Genomic DNA, 9,248 nt, shown 5'->3' with positions numbered 1-9,248 from the left:
AAGACACCCTATCATAAGCCTTTGCCATGTCCAACTTGATAATTACATTTGCTAGTTTCCTCTCTTCCTTATATCTGTCACAATCTCTGGAGTTAGAAGAACATTTTCAATGATGCTTCTCCTTTTTACAAAACCAGATTGATTTGGAGAGACTAGCCTTGGCAGAATACTCTCTAATCTCCTATGCACCACTCTTGAAATAACTTTATTAAAGAAGTTACTAAAACTGATTGGCCTTATGTCTGCATATGTCTCAACTTCTTGTTTCTTTGGAATCAACACCAGATTTGTATGAATAACTGATTTTGGAATTGATTTGGAGAGACTAGCCTTGGCAGAATACTCTCTAATCTCCTATGCACCACTCTTGAAATAACTTTATTAAAGAAGTTACTCAAACTGATTGGCCTTATGTCTGCATATGTCTCAACTTCTTGTTTCTTTGGAATCAATACCAGATTTGTATGAATAACTGATTTTGGAAAATTATGGCCCTCATAAATTTTTTTTACCACATTGAACACATTTGGACCTACAATATTCCAGCAGCACTGAAAGAATGCACCTAATAAACTGTCACGACCCAACCCCGTGGGCCGCGACCAGTGCCCGAGCTGGGCACCTATACGTACCCGATACCCCAAATTAGCATATTAACAGAATAATAATATAATAATAATATTAGTGGTCGCTACAGAATTTAGCAGAAAAATAGTCTTGGCACACATAGGCCGATAAGGCCATCACAGAACAGAATATCCCAAACATATGTACAGAACCCACACAGATGTATCCACAGACCTCTACAGAACATATCATAATCATAAGACGGGACAGGGCCCCGTCATACCCTGAACAAAGTACATATCCAGATAGCAGTGACAGACTGTACCAAAAGATGGGCTCTGTAGAAGAGAGCGCCCCAAATAGCAGAAATAGGATCCTAAACGTGTGGATCAGCGAACCTGTCGTCAGTACCTGCGCGGCATGAAAACGCAGCCCCCGAAGAAAGGGGGTCAGTACGAAATATGTACTGAATATGTAAAGCGGAATCACAGAAGTCAAATCATAATGGTTACAGAAAATGAGTACAGAATCCAGAGTGTCAAATGCATATTTCCAAAACAGACAGAATGCGTACAGAAACATATGTCATATCATATCATATCCGGTCCCTGACACGGGACTCGGCAGACAGAATGTGGCCACCCTCCCGACGCCGGTGCCACTATACAGAGGAATCAGAAAAAGGGGCGTGGCCCCGTATCATGAAATGTCATATCAGAATGGCCATAACAGATCAGATCAGAATAGGCGGACATGGCACATCATACTCCACAGACCCATGTACGCGTATACCTGCCCCCTCACATCGGGGCGCGGCGAACAATGCAGAGAATTACGCTTGACAACATATCCTGGCCCGGGCTCAGTGTGGGAAACATTGGGACATCCACGAATGGAGTAGTGAGAGACTAATGCAATTTAAAAATATAATAAATGTTTTCAAAGACTCGATGAAGCGTATCAAAGACAAACAAATCCAATGGGGTCGGACGGAATCATAATAAATGTATTTCGGATATCATAATAAATTACAGAAGTATAACTTTCCCGAAGTCATTCCGAGTGTCAAAATAATTTATAATATTTAACAGAATATTTAAAATAATATTCGTTAAGCGATTAGTAGGGTAATTAAAACATTTCTTTCAAAAATCGCTTAAAAAGGAAGCTTTAACACATTAGGGGCAAAACCGTAAATAGCGGGCCCGCCTTGGGACAAACAAGGCGGCGAGCTCAAATTGTGCCCTCTAAGCATATAGTATCACCTAAAAAGGTTATACAAACATTCTATGACTTTCTGAATAATTTAGAGCAAAATTGCATAATTTCAGAAAAAGCGTATCAAAATGGTTCAATTCTACTGAAGGAAAAACTGAAATTTTGTCTTGCGGATTCCGAGGGCCAAGAGGTCCTTCGAGGCCCGGATCCGACCCTAACACACTAGGGGCATGCCAAGGGAAGAATTGGGGTTGCTTTACATACCTTTCGCGCTCCTTAAGCCTTTCCAAACTCACTTCCCGTTTCGTCGAAAAACTGCAATTGGTCAAGTTTACCAATTGTGAATTATTAATGCCATTATTTCAACTTTAAGCATATTTGGCTACCGAACTTTCGGCAGCACTTCCCCTATACATATGACACCCCGAGAATTCAACTCGGCTATAAATCATCAACAACAACCCAAACGACAACAACAATATCAACAATGAACATTAAAAACACAAATATCCTTCAACTAGTCATTTTTCTCACAAGTTGACATAATCTTCAATTCAACCCAACTTTCAACTAAGATCAATAATTTCATATTCAACAACCATCATGATCATCACCATATAGTTCTAGAAACATTTCATATCGTTTTCCTTAAGATATACACTCGATATACATGATATACAATCTTCCGCCAAAATCATAACTTATGCAAAACATCAAATCTTTGGCATACAACTTCATAACAAATTTCCAACTTCCAAATTCATCAACCATAATCATAATTCACATCTTAACAACTTCATTTCCATAATATCACAAAATTATTCTAAAGTGACATAATCATCTATATTCCAACTTCAACCAAAATTCATTCAACTTTCATTCCCAATATAATTTCCATCATAACCACAACTAGAATGCAACATAAAATTCAACTCATATATGTATACAACATATATACACCCATGGCTACATATATATATATACATACCCACTTTGCAAACTTCCTTATTTCCATAATTTCTACTCATTTCCACATACCACAACATAAACAAACCTTCATAACATAAGAAAAAGGAATTGATTCTTACCTTTTTCTACAAACTTCTTCACTTGAACAAGTTGTCAACTTGAAGAAATAAGTGCTCCTTCTTCCAAAACAATTACACCAAGTTGTAGAGGACACTTAATTTAGTAGGAATTCAACAAGAAAATAATTTTAGAGGCAAGATTTTGAGGGGTGATTTTTCTATGGCCAAACCCGAAATGCCCTCTTTTTGTTCTTGTTTTTCTCTTGTTTTTCCTCCTATTCTTTCTCTTGAAAGTTCTATGGAATTTGGATGATTAAGTGGTTTTTTATTCATTGACCACATGACTTAATTCCATGGGCTTGGATCCTTTTTATGGACCATGGCCGAATGGCTCCTCACTTGGGCCTGAATTGTTTTTTCATTTTTTTGGGCCAACTCGGTTGGTCCCGAGTTGGGCCTAGCCCACTGACCTTTCGACCTTAAAACGTTCATATCTCTTTGTACCGACGTCACCTGGGAACCCACGACCTATGGATGGAAAGCTAATTCAATTATCTACAACTTCTATGTCAAGGTATTTTCGAAATTCCAAACTTACAATACAGTTTTTGCCCCCCAAAGTCAGGTCACCCGAAAACGTTTTCTTAAAAATATTCGTTTGGAGGGTTTCCACTTTGATTTGGTCCAAAGGTACTTCATGAGTTGTGTTTAACTTTACATATGTGATTCATATGACTTTTCAGATGTTCCAAAAAAAAATCTCGGTATGTGGGCCCCACCCCAGCAGATGCTCCGAGGTTCAAAAATACGGGATATAACATAAACCATCTAGACCACATGCACTACCCCCATTCAAAGCAAAAACTGCTAGCTTAATTTCCTCAAGATTTGGAACTGCAAATAAAATCTCATTATCTTCCCTTGACACCATTGAAGGAATATGGCTAAGCAAGCTAAAGTCTGTAGCATCTTGTTCCTGAGAAAACTGTTTTTTGAAAAAAGCTTCTGCCTCATTTTCCATTTGATCTGCATCATCCAACCAATCTCCATTTGAATACTGAATTCTTTTAACCTGCAGTCTTTTCCTCCTTCCATTGACTATATTATGGAAGAGCCTAGTATTTCTATCTCCTTCAGAAAACCAAGTTACATTAGCCTTCTGTCTCCAGAATTCTTCTTCAAAATGCAAGCATTTCTTGAGCTCAGCCTGAGCTTATTGAAGCATCATTCTAGTCAGAGGTGAAGGATCATCTTCAAATAAATCATCTTTGATCCTTACAATTTCTTCCCTAATAATCAACTGCTTGAAACTATCTCCATAAACATATTTACTCCATGCTAAAAGAATCTCTTTTATGTGTTTCAATTTTAGTTTAAACAGCATAAAAGGATTTTCATTCAAGTCTGTTGACCAATTATTCCTAACTATGTTCAAGAAATATTGATGTTCCGTCAAAAACATCAAAAATCTAAATGGTCTGATAAATTCTATCCTTTTTATCCCAGAGAAATGAGTAAAGGTGCATGATCGAACCCAGCTCTGGATAGATGCTCCACTTCTACTTGTGCAAACTATTGCTGGAGCTGATGATTAATGACAATTCTAGCCAATCTCTAAAAAATGCAGTCTGATCCTCCTCTACCATTCCACCAAGTAAAATGACTGTCGTTAAAGCTAGTTTCCAGCAAATCACCTGAATTTACACAAAATGCAAAATCTTCATAATCTTGAGGTTGGATAGGAATTCCTCCAATCTTGTCTTCTTCATGGAACACTACTTTGAAATCCCCTCCAACTAACAAGGAAGATTAATAGAGTCTTCCACCAGATAAATATCATCCCATAGTTGCAATCTCTCAAATTCATTATATTTAGCATATACTAAAGTAATGATCATAGATTATTCTGATCAAGCATCACCAGTTTTAAAGAAATTTGTTGAGTTGTGTCTGAAATAACTTCCACTTCCACATTATCTTCAATAAACTACCAAATTTTACCACTACAATTTGCTCCAGCTTGATTCATGTATAGTTTCTTCTTGTATTTGTCAATATACCTAGCTTGTTGGAATGGCTTCATCAAAGCTATGAAGTAAAATGTGTGATGTTTGTGCAACATTTGAAGCATATGAAAAGCTTTTGAGTTCTTACAAACCTTATATTCCAAATAAAGGCTTTCTTTATCATTTACAATTGGATTTTTGCAGCACCTCTCTTTGGCAGTACTCTAATAGGTACCTGTGATTTAACTACACCTTGTGTCTTACCTTTCTTACCACCTTTTGCCACAAATTTTGGAGAAATATCTGCACTTTTAACAAGAGAAAATCTTTCTTGAATCCTCTCTTCCTTATCTTCTAACATATAATAAAATTAGAAAAGGGGATTTAATTCAGCCTAGTCACTAAACTTTCATTGTGATCTCCAATCTGTCCCGCAATCGCGACCAGCCGACTAAGCCACACCCTATCGCGAACGCGATCGTGAAGAAAAAACCGACCCGGCCCCAAAATGCCTTTTATTAAATTGCGAGCCACCACCACGATTGCGATCCTTTCCCCAGCCCACTTTATACGAATGTGGCCTTTTCCTCACGGTCGCAAAGAAGGATGCCAGGCACCAAGTACCAGAAAATTTTGATGTCTGCTGAACTTTGTTTTAACACCGAAAACTATTCCGAACCCCCCAAATACAAACCAAATATTCAAATAAGTCATAAAACATACTACGAAACCGCTCACACACTTAAAACTGTGAATAGGATCGTCTTGACCCACTGTTGACCATGGTAAAACCAAATCATTAAACTTAACTAATTTCTCAACCAACAGTTCAAATCACACCCGAGCTTCTCTGGATCTGTCCCAACCATCCAATGATGTCATAAATTAGGTTTTGAACCTAACAGAACTGACCAAACTCAAATCCTAGTTTGTTAACCCAAGATGTTGACTTTGGTTAACCCTTTTAATTTATTGACTTACGAAATCCAAATTTTAGACTTTCATCTCGAATACCCACCCAATTGCCGCAGAACCATTCCACCAATCTCCTTAAGTCAAAAATATCATTTTAAAACTACGAGAGGGATTATTGTGTGTAAACCAGACCTAGAGCTCAAAACAACCTAGCGGTCGCTACAATGTTTATTATGTTTGTGTATTCAAATTATGTCCACAACAGATGTACTAGTATTCTAGAGTGGCTCCCTGAAATTATATTGTGTTTTGTGTATACTATGGGTTATGTTTTGAACTTGTACATCCGATTTTCTTCTGCATTTAGATTTTAAAATGGTTTTGTTATGTTATCTTTCCAATTGCATGCTTAGTATGGAGTTTTCATCAGGCAAGGGTAGTGGCTTGTTGGGCTTCCTGTCATGGCCTAAGTGACAGATTTGGGTCACGACAAACATAGTTTTTGAAATCATTTGGGTAGGTACAATTTGAATCGGAGTCATAAAATCCTCTTTAGTCCCTTTGTTATCTAAATATTTTTTAGCATTCTTTTGGATCCTTTTGGTGTCTGAGTAGGTATAGGAAATTTTGTGTCTGTCGAGTTATTCTTTCATTTGTTGTATCCTTTACCCCTAACCACAGTTGTCCAACCTTCCTCCTCAGCGTTCTTCTCCATTTTCATGTCTGTAGGAGCTTGATATTTGTTGCCCTTGATAGTATCATTATTTTCATCCACTTTCCTTGCATTATAAGTAATCCTTGTCTCCTTCTTCTGGCTTCATTTTGGGTTTTCATAGCCCTTTACATGATTTTTGGATTGTTCATGTCTTTCCTCAATTTGGGATGCAAAATCCTACATTTACAATAACTTTGCCCCCGGATTTCTAAATGATGACAGAATTCTAGGTTAGACTCATACTCTATTTTTTATTTTATTTTTTTGCATAATATTCCTTGGAATTTTGTGGCATTGTGATTTTTAATTGGACCTCACTTAGTACAGTCTTAGTAATGTCAGCTTCCGTCTTAATTTTTGTAGTAGTAGGTCATGATTTGATAGAGAAATATAATTCATCCCATCCAAAAGTATGCTATGGGAGATTAGGAAAGTTAATTCATATCGAGTCCATTGTAGTTTCTTCCTCCGGTTTGAAATTTGCAGCTCATTCCAAAAGCTTCATTTCCATGTCGCAAATAGGGAGAAATTTCTTCAATATTCTTTTCGATAATCCTATTCCAGCTCAAAATTGATGAAACATTATGCAAAGTATAAGCTTAAATTGTATTTGATCCTTTAATTTGCACCGACCTTGTGAAATCTGTACGAATTCGTTTAATTAAAGGTCTGATTTTTGAAAATTTGCTAACCGCTGTTATAAATCAAGTTTTAACAAGAAGTCAACTTTCTTCCTTTGTAAAGGTGATGGCATGTTTCCTCATAATGTCACGACTCAAATTCCAACGCCGTGAAGGCACCTACCCCCACCTGATAAATGAACCATCCACAACCGATTAAGCCAATTCTAACAAGTATATTATGCGGAAAGAAATAAATAATTCCATTTAATAGTCGTAAACTAATTCTATTCATAATTATGCAAAATAAGTACAACCATCAAAAACCTGGTGTCACAAGTACAACAACTACGAGGATAGAAAATACAAGTCTAGAACGTCATCTGAATACACTAATTGTATAAAAGGGAAGACAGAATTATGTAAAAGAGAGAATTCAGTGCCACAGATTAGCCAGCAACTCACCCTGAATCCTCAAAGATAGACTACTCAATGATCGGTGAAGCGTCGAGCTATACTAGTAGTAGAGATAGACTTGGCACATTAAAAGGTACAACAAAAGTAGAGTGAGTACGAGAAATCAATGTGCACTCAGCAGCATCGTCAACTGACCCTAAACTAAAACTGTGACGAGGGTCGATCTTCTGAATGTTTACTTCCACACTTAACCACGATTAGTCAAACATGACAATACATAAAAACTAACAAGTCTAGGTATGAGAATCCTCCAAGTTCACAAATATTCAAATAGTCACTTAAGCAGGATAAGTACATTTCAATCAACAATTCGAATAAGTTACCTAACAAGGAATCCATGAAATAATATGATATGTAAATGCAATGCAATGCAATGCAAGGCCTTTCCATCACCGGTACACACACACTCTGTAATATGGAATACGTGATCCATGAGGGGCTCCTGAGGTCCATACACCACTGGAATTATTTCCCGTCTAGTTCATAGCTACCTTAGGCTTCCAATCTCAAAACTTAGCCAGTCAGGCTCATATTACCTGTACTTAGACAATTCGGCTCATATCATTTGCATCCCTCCATCCGGAACCATTTTCCATTGAACATCACATATGTATCCTCAAGTGTAATATGCATGAGATACCATATAAAATCATGAATGTGACATGCACGTAATACGCAATAAGGCTATACAGTAAAAGGCTTAATCGTATCTCTTTTCCACTTTTAAACGGGTATTAAGGAGTGATGAGTACACACAATTACAAATAAGACAGATATAAGGCATATGATCATAAAAGACGAGACCTCATGTCTCAATCACAACTCACATAAAGTAATCTAATCTATCAACAGCTGTTCAAAACATGACATTCAAACCAGACTCTACGACTCGATTCTACACAAATTCCAATAACATGGCACCGAAAACCAATACAAGTGCTCTTCACCTCACAAGTTCGGGACCCATTTTTTTACCCATTAATCCCTCTTTATTAGTTCATTTTAACCAATCACACGCTTTAAATAGAGTCAAGTAACATCTCGACTTACTTGATTTGACGTCCGAAGCTCAAGCTATCACCACACGGCCTTGCCTTTCTTCAAAGCCTCCGAACGATCCCAAATAGTTCAAATACGTAATTCACGTAAGTATACGAGTTCTTCGGCACCCATATTGATATGATAATAATTTGGGTCCAAAAAGTCACCCAAAAAGCCAATCCCGAGCCCTGATGGTCAAATTTGCAATTTTGTACCAAAAACAGGTTCAATAGAGTTAAATAGTACTCTATGAGGTTATACAAGTCCAATGATACCATTAGTTTCAGAATCGGACAACAATCGAGTCATGAAAACCCCCAAAACACATACTAATCAGAACTCATATCCGCTCGGAGCCTCAAAATTCAAACCAAACCTCAAATCAATATTTCCCATTCAAATACCAGTCCATACATATAACATTTGTCCAAATCCAAATTCTTTTTCCTATCCAAATACCCTAAATACTCTAATTTGGGTTTTTGCCAAAACCCCAAAAAATTGGCTATAAATCTCATGATTTAATAGATAAAATCACTTCAAATTCGAATAAAATAATCATAAGATGGTAGAGAATCATTACCTAGAAGCTCATGAAAACATTTCACTCCAAATTCAAAGTCCAAAGAGCTCAATTCAACCAAAAATAGTGAAATAATGA

The sequence above is a fragment of the Lycium barbarum genome, chromosome 3 (genome assembly GCF_019175385.1).
Source record: "Lycium barbarum isolate Lr01 chromosome 3, ASM1917538v2, whole genome shotgun sequence".
Lineage (NCBI taxonomy): Eukaryota > Viridiplantae > Streptophyta > Magnoliopsida > Solanales > Solanaceae > Lycium > Lycium barbarum.
This window is presented reverse-complemented; position numbering follows the sequence as displayed.